The following is a 12,453-nucleotide window of genomic DNA, read 5'->3' as shown; positions in this document are numbered from 1 at the left end:
TTCTAAAAATGCAAGTGATGTTACATTACTCCTGTTTTGGTGGCTCCTCATTGCCTATGTGACACTATTCAGATTCCTTTACTGAGTTAACAGGGCCCTTTAGGATTTGAGCTCCACTTATTTTTTTTCAGCTTAGCTTCTGTTCCTCCTACCCTCATACGTTGAGGGAGCCATCCTTGTGGTATAGCTTACAAGTCTATGAAAGTACCTGCCAATATATACCATTGGGCCTTAGCAGTCACTATTTCCTCTGCTTGGAATAAATACCCCTCCACCCACATCACCTCCAAGAGAGCTCCCCTTTGACGTCATCATTAGACTTAATATACTGTGTTCAAAGTATTTATTTCTATATCTGTCTTCTCAAACAGTTGATTATATTTTGAAAAGTTTTATTATTTTATCTTTTTTTTTGTCTTTTGTTTGTCTTTTCAGGGCCATGTCCCATGGTATATGGAGGTTCCCAGGCTAGGGGTCTAATTGGAGGTGTAGCTGCCGGCCTACACCACAGCCACAGCAACTCAGAATCTAAGCTGCATCTGCGACCTACACCACAGCTCATGGCAATGCTGGATTCTTAACTCACTGAGCAAGGCCAGGGATGAACCCTCAACCTCATGGTTTCTAGATGGATTCATTTCTTCTGCGCCATGATTGGAACTCCTGTCTTGCTTCTTTAAGTCATTAATCCGCTTGGAATGCATTTCTATGCATTGTGTGATATAGAGGTTAAGCTTAGTTTTCTTCCCTATGTGGATATGCAATTGTCTGGTTAATATTTATTGAAATGTTTCTTCACTGAGCTACAGTGCTACTGTTTCATAACTCAAGTTTATATGTTGATGTGTGCTTGTAGATTCTATATTCTGTCCCTTCCTTTTTTGTGTGTGTGTGTGTGTACTGGCCTTACTCTGAATAAATATAATTTTGTAATATTTCTTGGTGTCCAACAAGACAATTCACCCATCTTATTCTTTATCAGAAGAGAGATTTTGTGATTCTCAACCCTCAATCTTCCACACGAAGTTTAGAATTGGCTTGTTGAATTTTACAAAAACCTGTCGTGTTTGATTAGAATTACCTTCAGGAGTTCCTGTCGTGGCGCAGTGGTTAACGAATCCGACTAGGAACCATGAGGTTGCGGGTTCGGTCCCAGCCCTTGCTCAGTGGGTTAAAGATCCGGCGTTGCCGTGAGCTGTGGTGTAGGTTGCAGACGCGGCTTGGATCCTGCGTTGCTGTGGTTCTGGCGTAGGCTGGCAGCTACAGCTCCGATTGGACCCCTAGCCTGGGAACCTCCATATGCCGCGGGAGCGGCCCAAGAAATAGCAAAAAAAGAAAAAAAAAAGACAAAATAAAAATAAAAATCATTAAAAAAAAAAAAAGAATTACCTTCAGTGTCAGAGTTCCCATTGTGGGTCAGTGGAAACAAATCTGACTAGTGTCCATGAGGATGAAGGTTTGATCCCTGGCCTTCTTCAGTTGGTTAAGAATCCAGCCTTGCTGCAAGCTGTGGTGTAAGTCACAGACATGGCTTGGATTTGGTGTGGCTGTAGCTGTGGCATAGGCCAGCAGCTATAGCTCTGATTCAACTCCTAGCCTGGGAACCTCCATATGCTGTGGGTGGGGCAGCCCCAAAAAGACAAAAAAACAAAACAAAACAACAAACAAACAAACAAAAAAGAGCTGCCTTCAATCCATAAATCAATTTGAGGAGAAATGACATGTTTATAATATTCAGCCATTCTATCCATGAACATGGTATGTCTCTCAACTTTTGTAGGTCTTCCTTTTCCTAATCAAGTTTTATAATTTTAAATGCATAAGAGTACTGAAAACCTTAATTTATACTTAAGTTTGAGTGCTCTATATACATTATCGTATTATTTGTGAATCCTGGTAGTTTTCTTCCTTTCTTAAAAATCCTTTTTTATTTTTTTCCAAGACATTTGATACATAGTTAATTAGAATTTGTAATAGTGGGAAGCCTTGTCTTATTCATCTTCTGGCTTCTCTTAAGATTTTCTTTGTCCGTGGTTTTCTGTAATTTGAGAAAAATATGCCTAGATTTTTTTTTCCTATTAAAAAATAAACTTGTTTAGTGTTCTTTGAACTGCTTGGATCTGTGGCTTGGTGTTTGCCATTAATATGGACACTTCTTAGCCTATATTAGTTCAAATATTTCTTCTTCTTTATTCAGTCTTACTTCTTCTGGTATTCCAGTTATGTTTTTGTCACAGCTTTTTAAGTTGCCTCACTGTTCTTGGGTGTTCTGTTCTGTTTTTTCATTTTGTTTTCTCTTTACATCTCTTAGTTACTCTTAACCTATTTCCTTCAAGTTTGCTAATTCTTTCCTCATTCATGTCAGTTCTATTGGTGAATTTATCAAAGGCATTCTTCATTTCTTTTATTGTGTTCATAATTTATAGCATTTCCTTTTTATTCTTCCTTAAAATTTCTTTGTCTTTATTTACGTTATCCATTTGAATTTCCATGTTACTTACTTAGAGACTTTAACATATTAAACTTAGTCATTTAGAAGTTCCTATTATGGCTCAATGGTAATGAACCTGACCATGACCAGTATCCATGCGAATGCAGGTTTGATCCTTGGCCTTGCTCACTGGGTTAAGGACCTGGAGTTGCTGTGAGCTGTGGGGTAGGTTGTAGATGACACGCAGATCTGGTGTTGCTGTGGCTGTAGTGTAGCTGCAGTTCTGATTTGACCCCCTAGGATGGGAAATTCCATATATTTTGGGTGTGGCCCTAAAAAGCAAAAAGAAAATGAAAACAAAAAGTAAATGTACCTCAGTCATTTCTCTTCATATATGGAGAAAGTACTAGTATTTAAAATCTTCTGTTTGATAATTCCAACAGCTGTGTCATATCTGAGTCTAATTCTGATGACTGCCTTCTTTCTTCAGATTGTGGTGGTGGTTTTCTTTTTTATTTGTTTGTTTTTGGTTTTTGCCTTTTGGCATCCCTGTAATTTTTTTTTGCTGTAAGCAGCACATAGGACATTAGATAATAGCAACTAATTTAATAGGCTTTTAGTGTGAGGATTTATGCTAATTTACTAGGAATTTGTTTGCTTGTTTGTTGTAGCTATGGTTCCAGAACCTTCAAATTTTTCTAGCATCCTTGCTTTTGTCTCCTGGCTTTGCTTTGGGGCTTCCCTAAGTACTGCTCCTCAGAGCCTGTGTTTTACAGTTCTTTTAGCTATAACCCAATGATATTATACCAAAGCCCAGAGGGTGTGGTGGTAGGGATGGAGGAGGGGAGCATTCTATAATCTAATTAACTTCTCAGTCTTTTAGTGAACCTGTGTCTAGTGGCTGTGGTCTTCACACTTGTTTCTGTCCCTCTTCCAGTGGTTTGTTTTTATTTCCTTTGTTCCCTTACTCCCTTTGCCAGGTGTAGCATTTCAAATCTGTTTTCTTGAAGCCCTGACCCTTGTTCAATATTTTTTTTTTTCCCCCTGAGTGAGACAGGAAGGTTGAAAGTGACTAGAATGGGGAGAAATTCCTAACCCCTAGGATAAGGTTTCCAATTGTGCTAAGGCAAAATCCTTTGCCTTTTCAAGTAGGCCTCTTTATAGGAGATGTCTCTGGATTTATTTCACAAGGACTTCCCATTGCCAGAGGTACGAGGGACTCTTTCTCTAATTATAAGATCCTCAAGTGAGAATTTGTTGGAGTTCCTGGAGGGAAAGCCCATGAAAATCTTCAGGGGCCATTCTAAGACTGTGGCTCCAATAGTTCCTTCCTCTCATATTAGTCCAACACTCAGCCCTCAGTCAACATTACCACTGAATGGGAGTTCCTGTCATGGCTCAGCAGAAAAAAATCTGACTAGTATCCATGAGGACGCAGGTTTAATCCCTGACCACACTCAGTGGGTTAAGGATCTGGCATTGCCGTGATCTATGGTGTAGCTCACAGACATGGCTTTGATCCCGAGTTGCTGTGGTTGTGGCATAGGCCAGAGGCTACAACTCCAATTTGACTCCTAGCCTGGGAACCTCCACATGCCATGGGTATAGCCCTAAAAAGACAAAACAAACAAACAAACAACAAACCATTGAATTGCTCCTATCAGTTTATGTCTCAAGCAGTTTCTGTTGTAGTGAAGTATGTCTTGGTTACTCCCTCTTTCTGGATGTGCCTCCTTCCACATTTGGGGGTGGAAATTTATCTTGTAACTTCAGTTATCTGATATATACACATATAAATATATGTATGTTTTTAGTCTGTCCACCTTTGTTTCTTGTAAAGAGGGAAGCGACAACCTCCTAAGTTCCTTTATATCTTGGAGCTGAAATCATGTGTCTCAACTTTTTATTTTTTTAATTAATTAATTTATTTTATATAATGATTTTTATTTTTTTCATTATAGCTGGTTTACAGTGTTCTGTCAGTTTTATACTGTATAGCACAGTGACCCAGTTAACACATACATGTATAGATTCTTTTTTCTCACACTATCATGCTCCATAAGTGACTAGATATAGTTCCCAGTCTCAACTTTTTATTCTTAATAGAAACTGAATTGATGAGAGTGTATTTTGTATACAGTGATTAATTAAGTTTATTAATACTTTATTTGGGATTTTTGAGTCTATGTACATGAAGGAGATTGGCCTGTAATCTTCCTTTTTCTTGCTGTCCTTGTTTAGTTTTAGTAACAAGATTTTATAAAATCACATAAAATGAGTTGTTTTCTCTTCTCTGCTTTTGCCTATACTCTGGAATTCTTTGTATAAGATTTTGGAATTATTTGTTCTCTGAAAGCTTTGTAGAAATTGCCTATAAAATAGTCTGGGCCCGTTTTTTTCTTTGTGGGAAGAAACTCTACTTCAGTGTCCTTTACAGTTATGGTACTATTGAGGTTTTTACTACCTTCTTGAGTATATGTTTTGGTAAGTTAACGTTTTATAGAAGTTTGCTCATTTAGTGTAAGTCCTCAAATTTATGGGCATTTGCGTTACCTTTTCCTATTGGTATATCTACTGTTTTCTTTGTTAGTGTCTTGCCCCTGTAGAGCAGATTATACTTAGGCTGGAGATTTTTTTTTTTTTTTTCTTTTTTAGGAAACTTCTCTGATAATCCAGTCTGTGATTAGGTCACGCCTGGTTTTTAAAAAATCTACTTCCTACGACTCTCCAGTCAGGGTCATCTGTTACCAACTCTCAAGAGTGACATCATCCTCCAAATGTCTTCTGCCACTCTTTGGCATATGTTGGGCCTTGGCCTAGACTATGTCTGTGACTATAGATTGAAAATGTCTTTAATAATTGGATCTTTTGGCTCTCTTAACATTTGATGAAGATCTCTGCAACCAATTTGGCTAGATTCTGCATGCAGCAGTCCAATTCAGAGGCTGCATTTAGACACAGCTTGTGAATCCAAAGCAACATGAGCAAAGTTCTAGTCACGCCATAGTTTGTGGCTGCCAAAACGTGGACACAGTCGCAGTTATTTTAAAACTTGATAAGCAACACAGTATTTTGGAGACTTGTAGAATAAAATGAACACTTTTTGTTGCCCAATTGGAAAAACATTTGCATGATTATTTACATCCTTAACATTGAATGACCTTTAGCTGATCATAGAATATATGTTTTGGGTAAGAATTCTCTTTAAAAGCATAATTTATATTTTACATATGTAATTTATAATTTTTTTCAAGCAAGATTTATGTTCTAGATACTTTTCTATGTTTAGTACTTTATTCTGGCGGGATTTGGTAATCTTTTGTTAAAAATGAGCATATAGTTAATTTTATTTTTAAAATATAATTTATATAAAAATAGAAAATATATATCAATTATATATTTAGATTCCTAGGTTCCTTTATATAATATTCTTCTATTACATTTTTTGGGGGGTATAATTTATACACAGTTAAATTGGGAAGTTGGAAACTTCTTCAGTGTTCATGTAATGTTTAATTTAAATTATTTCCAACCACAGCCCAAGTCTCATGCTGCTATGGACAATCTGTGTTTCTTGGTATATGTTCCAACATTTTATTTAACAAAATAGAAATAGAAGAACAAATATAAAGGCACCAAATGTGAAGCATAGCTAGAAGGCTTTGACAGACATAACAGCGAAGCTGCTTCATCTTTACAGCATTTGATTCAGGGACACTGTAACTCAAAAGATTTCATCTTGGAGCATTTAATTCTGTAATTTAAAGAACAGCCCAATACAACATAAAAAAGAGAACTGTCCAGCTCAATCCTTAAGCACATAAATCCAAATAGTATGAAGTGACATCAGCTCTTGCAAATGCAATCTTGATTTGATTCTGATTATTTCAGAAGAACCTCTTCTTGACCCTCCAACCAACTTCCTTGTTAAGGATATTAAGTCAGCTTGGAAACATAATTATTAATGATTAAAAATATATACTTACATTGATAAACTATGATGTTGATGTCTTGATGGTGTCTTCAGGACACACATTTATAAATGAATTACATAAAAACTAAAATTACCCTTGATTTAGTGATTAAAACAGAGACATTAAATATTAGGAAAAAAATGTCAGATAATTTTAAAAGATTGACCAAAGCAAATGTTTATTATTTTGTAGTCTTTTTGCATAGATTCCTCAGAAAACAAAAAATAATTGCTAATGGTTTATTGGGAGGTACAATCTTAGGGAAGCAAGAGTGAGGGAATAATATCAGGGAGGCAGAAAAAGAAAAGAACAAGTCCAATGTGATGCATTGTGGAACTGCAACAAAGGAAATGGATTTGGTTGTTAGGTCCTAAAACGACTATGGAGAAGCCGTATGGGAGTTTATACCTCAGAAGTGTCTACTGCATACATTCGGGCACTTATCTGAACTCTCTCCCATCTCTTGTATTTTATTTGGTCTAAATCAAAGGAATGAATGCCTGGAAAATTCTGGACAGCTGCTGAAATAGCTAGGGTTTCTCCTTGTCAGTTGGTGATGTCCACAGAAGTTTCCTTTGCTTTTCCACCAAAGGAATGGCCTATACTTTTGCTAAGGTAGCTCCTAGCAGGGGGTAAGGAAAATCATGGACTTGGAGAATAGACTTGTGGCTGCTGGATGGGAAAGGGAGGGAGTGGGAGGGATTGGGAGCTTGGGGTTATCAGATACAACTTAGAATAGATTTACAAGGAGATCCTGCTGAGTAGCATTGAGAACTATGTCTAGATACTCATATTGCAAAAGAACAAAGTGTGGGGGAAAAAATGTATACATGTAAGAATAACTTGATCCCCATGCTATACAGCAGGAAAAAATAAAAAAAATTATTAAAAAAAAAAAGAAAGAAAAATAGTAGAAGCTAGGGCTAGGGGAGTTAGCTCGAGGGAGAAGGCAGGATTTGGGATGGTGCTGAAATCGGTTTTGTTATTAGCATACTTGCAAAAAAAGTGTGTGTGTGTGTGTGTGTGTGTTTGTGCAGGTGACAAATTGAAGGTTATACAGGGTATGATTTCCCAACAGGGGCTTATAAACTAGGGCTATGAGTAAATGTAAAATGAAGGGCATGTTGTCACTGTAAAAGAGGTTGTTACAGAGCCTAAAAGGAGAACCCAAATTGTGAAAGCTGAGAAACCTTTAAGCATTTCCATGAGAATGAAGAATTCAGTGTAAGGTCTAAGTTTTGGGGTGCACTGTTGGCATAAACCTCGAAGGCATGTAGCTGAAGCGATGGTTGGACTGAGATGTGGTCTTTGAGCATCCTTTTGAGAAGGCTGACCTGTGGTAGTAGCCTGAGAAGATATAGCCAAAGAAAATTCAAAAGAGCTTTGGAACAGTTCTCACATCCCTCCCCCAGGTCTTAGTGGACAGAATGTAGGGCATATTCCACTCATTTCTAAAGACTGGTTTCTTAACTTGGCATATATTCTCCATCACCTCATCTGTAGAAATTTAAGTCTTCTTAGACCCTTAAAGAAATGGAAGAGAATCTGAAAGCCCATCTCTCAGCAAGAACAAAGGCTCCATTAGGACTAAGGCACTGAAGTGGCAAAGAATGGGGAAATCGGGAATAGCTAAACATCAGTGTAGTGTTACTAGAAAGGCAATCTACTGATTGACCAAATCGAGTTTTTATTTTTTCATCTACCTGGTTTCTATCTTGTAGACATATCTATCTCATGTTAGGAATGTTGTTTGGAAACAATGTTGTAAATGGAAAGACCCTTTGTATTCAGAACCCTACTCTTTTTAGGATGATTTTGGAAAATTTCTCAGACTTTACATCCGGCTGTGTGCTTTCCATCTTAAGAGGGTGTGACCAATTAGATGGTAAAGACTAAGTTTAGTCATTGGAAAATGAACCTTCTCATATGCTGTATCTAAATTCTCTCTTTGGGCCTTGATGTTTTCAGCATGTACTGAATAATGACCAACCATCATTATAATCTAAAAATGCTTATTAATTTTTCCTTTATAATATGTTGAGATTCTATGTTATCCTATTGAGTTATAAATCTGCTTGTGGAAGCTAATTTAGAATATAGTTTTGGGGGTGTTCCTGTCATAGCTCAGCAGAAATGAATCTGACTAGCAGCCATGAGGACACAGGTTTGATCCAAGGCCCCGCTCAGTGGGTTAAGGATCTGGCATTGCTGTGAGCTGTGGTGAAGGTCACAGATGTAGCTAGGATCTGACATTGCTGTGATAGGCATAGGCCATTGGCCACAGCTCCAATTTGACCCCTAGCCTGGGAACCTTTGTGTGCTGTGGGCGCAGCCCTAAAAAGACACATGCACACAAAAATAGAATATAGTTTTGTTCCTATGCCCATTGGTAAATTTATTTTCTAAATTTATTATTTACTTATTTATTTGTTTTGTCTTTTTAGGGCTGCACCTTCAGCACATAGAAGTTCTCAGGCTAGGGGCTGAATTGGAGCTGCAGCCACTGGCCTATACCACAATCTCAGCAAGGCCAGATCCCAGCCGCATCTGCGACCTATACCACAGCTCACAGCAACACTGGATCCTTAACCCACTGATCGGGGCCAGGGATCTAATCCACATCCTCATGGATACTAGTTGGGTTTGTTACTGCTGAATCACCACGGGAACTCCTGCCCATTAGTAAATTTAATGCAATCATAGGAGTTCTCATGTGGCTCAGCAGGTCAAGGATCTGGCGTTGTTGCTATTATGGGTTGGGTTATAGCTGTGGCATAGATTCAATCCCTGCTCAGGAACTTCACATGCCACGGGCATGGCCAAAAAAATTTTAATGAGGTCAATATATAATAAAAAAATTTAAATAAGACTTTTTCAATAGTCACACATTAAAATGTTTAATGAAAAGGATTTTTTTGGAGAATTTATTTATAGAGTTGCAAAAATATTTTTTGAAAGTCAAGAGAAAGATATTTGTGGATGAATATAGAGACAGTGTCATCACTACATAACTGCAAGATGTAGAGTTTAGAAGTATGACTTTGAATAATGTGAGTGACCCGCTAGCTTTTAGAAGAAATATTTCAAGCATCCTAGCATAACCATATTACTGAAATCATTTTGAAATTCAAAGAATACTTTTGGGTTGTGATAGTAATTACTTGTGGAAATAACAGTACCCCATAGAATGCATGGTGAAACTGAAAAGTGCTGCCCTTGTCCCTTTGCTCACTCAAACCTGCTCTGCATAGATCTTCTCTGCCCTTTGAATGAAATACGGGGCAGGTCCCATGACTTTCCTAGCAACTCTAGCAAATCAAAAGCCTTTTAGTCCCTTTAAAAACCAATTCTCAGGAGTTCCCATTGTGGCTCAGCGGGTTAAGAACACAACACATGTTAAATGTGGGTTCGATCCCTGGCCTCGCTCACTGGGTTAAGAATCCAGCATTGCTGCAAGCTGCGGTATAGTTTACAGATGTGGCTCAGATCTGGTGTTGCCGTGGCTGTGGCATAGATTGGCAGCTGCAGCTCCAATTTAACCCCTAGCACAGGAACTTCCATATGCTGTAGATGCTGCCATAAAAAGAAAATAAACAGCACCCCCCAAAAAAACCCCCACAAAAACCCAGTTCTCATAAAACAAATTCCGTTTTCAATCTCACATAATAACAGGCTACATCATAGTAAATCTTCTGCCCTCCTCCAGCTTGGTCCTGTTGAGGTTGGATGGAGAACGCCCTATGTTCTTATAGTTTATTTCTTCTCTTCCTACCCATCCCATTTGGCTGCCTCTGGTTCCACCAGTGTTGTGAGGGGGATAGAAGAGAGGGAATAGGGAGGAAATACCTTGGTCTGGCATTGGGGTTCCTGGTCCTAGTGGTTGTTGGGTACTGAATCTTGAAGAGGCACTTGTATGGGTCTCTTTGAAACACATCCCTTTGAGCACCCCTGAGTAAACTTCCTGTGACTTGGGCAATGTGTATTCTGTTTTCTAGCTGGCAATTTTTAATTTTCCCCTCACCCTCAGGGCATGCAATAGTCCATCACCCTCACCCCTGGGAGAGTCATAACACCCTTTTTTGAAGTCCTCTTGGACAAAATTTAAAATGGTTCCAGGCTTCCTGGCCAATATCTGGTTTATGTAAAACACATATCATTGCCTCTACTCCCTTGTTTATTGTCACAGTTTAACTCCTAACAGGGTTTTCTTTGTTGCTTCCATAGCCACTTCAGCTGATTTCTTCCTTGTAGACTTTTTTTCCGTGTGATTTCATTCCCAGTTCACTGGGTCCCTAAGCTCCAGGGGAAACTAGCCAAGTTCCACCCACCTACTTGAGGTGAGTGAAAAGCTGCCTCCTTCCTTCCACCCCAGGCAGTGGGAGGGAAATGCCATTGCACTCCAACACCTTTCTCTAAAGACATTTTCTTTAATGGCCTTTTCAGTGTCAAACTTTTTATACTCTCAGTGGGTGGCCTAAGCCACTTCTTTTTGCAAGTCAAAATGCATGTGGCTTACACCCATAAGTAGCACAACATTTTAGTTGGAAACCAGGAATATCTGTGATCTATGTTCTCTGTACCAGAGACTGGAAGAGAAATGGTTCGTTTTTAGCATTTTAGTATATGAGATAGAACCAAGCTAAGACATGCATAATCATATTCATGTTTTCTATTCATTATATATAGATTTAGTAAAAATTGTGTTAAGAAGTACTGAAATCATCAACAGAACCAAAACTGAAGTGACCTAACACTGAATTCGTGTGTCTTACTGTATGAACGATTCATGTTACCTACTTAAAAACAATGTCTGTCTAATAAAAAATAATAGCTAAATTAAAAACCAGTTGTAAAATTAGTTCCCCTTATGCCATCATCAACAAGCATTTATAGAACTCTACTATGGACCAGGCACAATGCTAGAGAGGAAGAAATATGAATGAGAGAGCCCTTATCCTTGTGGAGTGGGGTTAAGCAGGGATACGGGGGGAGGAGAGGTGCCTGTGGGCATCCAGATGGAGAAAGACTGTAGAGTTGAATATATGAGTCTGGAAAGCAGAACAACTTGGCCTAGAGTTACAGAGCTGGAATCACTGAATGATGATCTTTAAGAGGAAAAGCTAGAAAGTAACCAAATAAAATGTTTCCTTGACTTTTCTTAGAATGACCTACATAGCCAGGACCCAAGTGGAAATCAGGTTGGAACTTAGAGTGCAATTTCCTTAGAAATACCTATAGGTAAATTCTTAGGTCATTCACAGCATAAACAAAACAAAAAACAACCCCCTCCCATGACTCTATATAGCTTTTTCTTTGTAATTTTTAGAATGAAAAAACCCATTTGAGAGCTCATTTGGAATTCTAAAACTTACTCTGACCTTTCTCTAGCTGCAAAAGTAGGGCTGGTCATGGTTCCTGAAAAACCCATGTTCCTGTAGGAATTGGGTGAATTAGATACATCTGGGTATCAGTAACTTGTTAAATATCAACATTTGTATGGGAGAAGGTGTCTCTTGGTTTCAGTTTTTTTTCTGAGTCCTTAGTTGAGGGATATGTAGCTGCTACCTGGAGCGAGCACACAGCCAGGGCTGGTGTGGAGCTGTGTGGGCCGTGTACATGGGTACTTGTGTGCTACCAACAGTCCATACTAGCCATTTACATTCTTTTGTCTCTAACAACCCTCTGAGATTTTTGAAATGAATGGGTTTTCTCCACATATACAACTTTTACGTAAACTTTCAGAGGGCTTCTGGACTTCTTGAAGCCCATCTATGGACCTCCTTTTGCCTACTGCAAAAATAAAACATTCAGTATGTTTTCATAAAAGAGAGCTTATATAACTACATCCAGAAAAAAGTATACTAGAATTGCAAAGGATAAAATTTTAAGTATATATTTGTCTGGGATACAGCTAAAAGCTGGGAAAAAGGAATGGCTTCTAGAAAAAGAGTTAGAGGGAAAAGATAGATCCATACAAGGTCAATCTGTCAATTTAACAGAGATACTGTAGAGAAAAATAAATCTATGTAAATAAAGGAGAATAAAATA

At 38.2% G+C, this 12,453-nt stretch overlaps 1 protein-coding gene across 2 annotated transcripts in view; it reads left to right on the top strand.

Moving 5' to 3' along the window:
- Positions 1-12,453, top strand: part of LOC102157568 (uncharacterized) — a 1,229,235-nt gene that overhangs the window by 214,297 nt on the left and 1,002,485 nt on the right. The gene's annotated exons all lie outside the window — the stretch shown is intronic.

The sequence above is a fragment of the Sus scrofa genome, chromosome 2 (genome assembly GCF_054392235.1).
Source record: "Sus scrofa isolate SSC_HxYL_T2T_F1_AM1 chromosome 2, Sscrofa_HxYL_maternal_Yorkshire_Landrace_v2.0, whole genome shotgun sequence".
Taxonomy (NCBI): Eukaryota; Metazoa; Chordata; class Mammalia; order Artiodactyla; family Suidae; genus Sus; species Sus scrofa.
The sequence above is the reverse complement of the archived record's forward strand: the minus strand, read 5'-3'. Positions and strand labels throughout refer to the sequence as shown.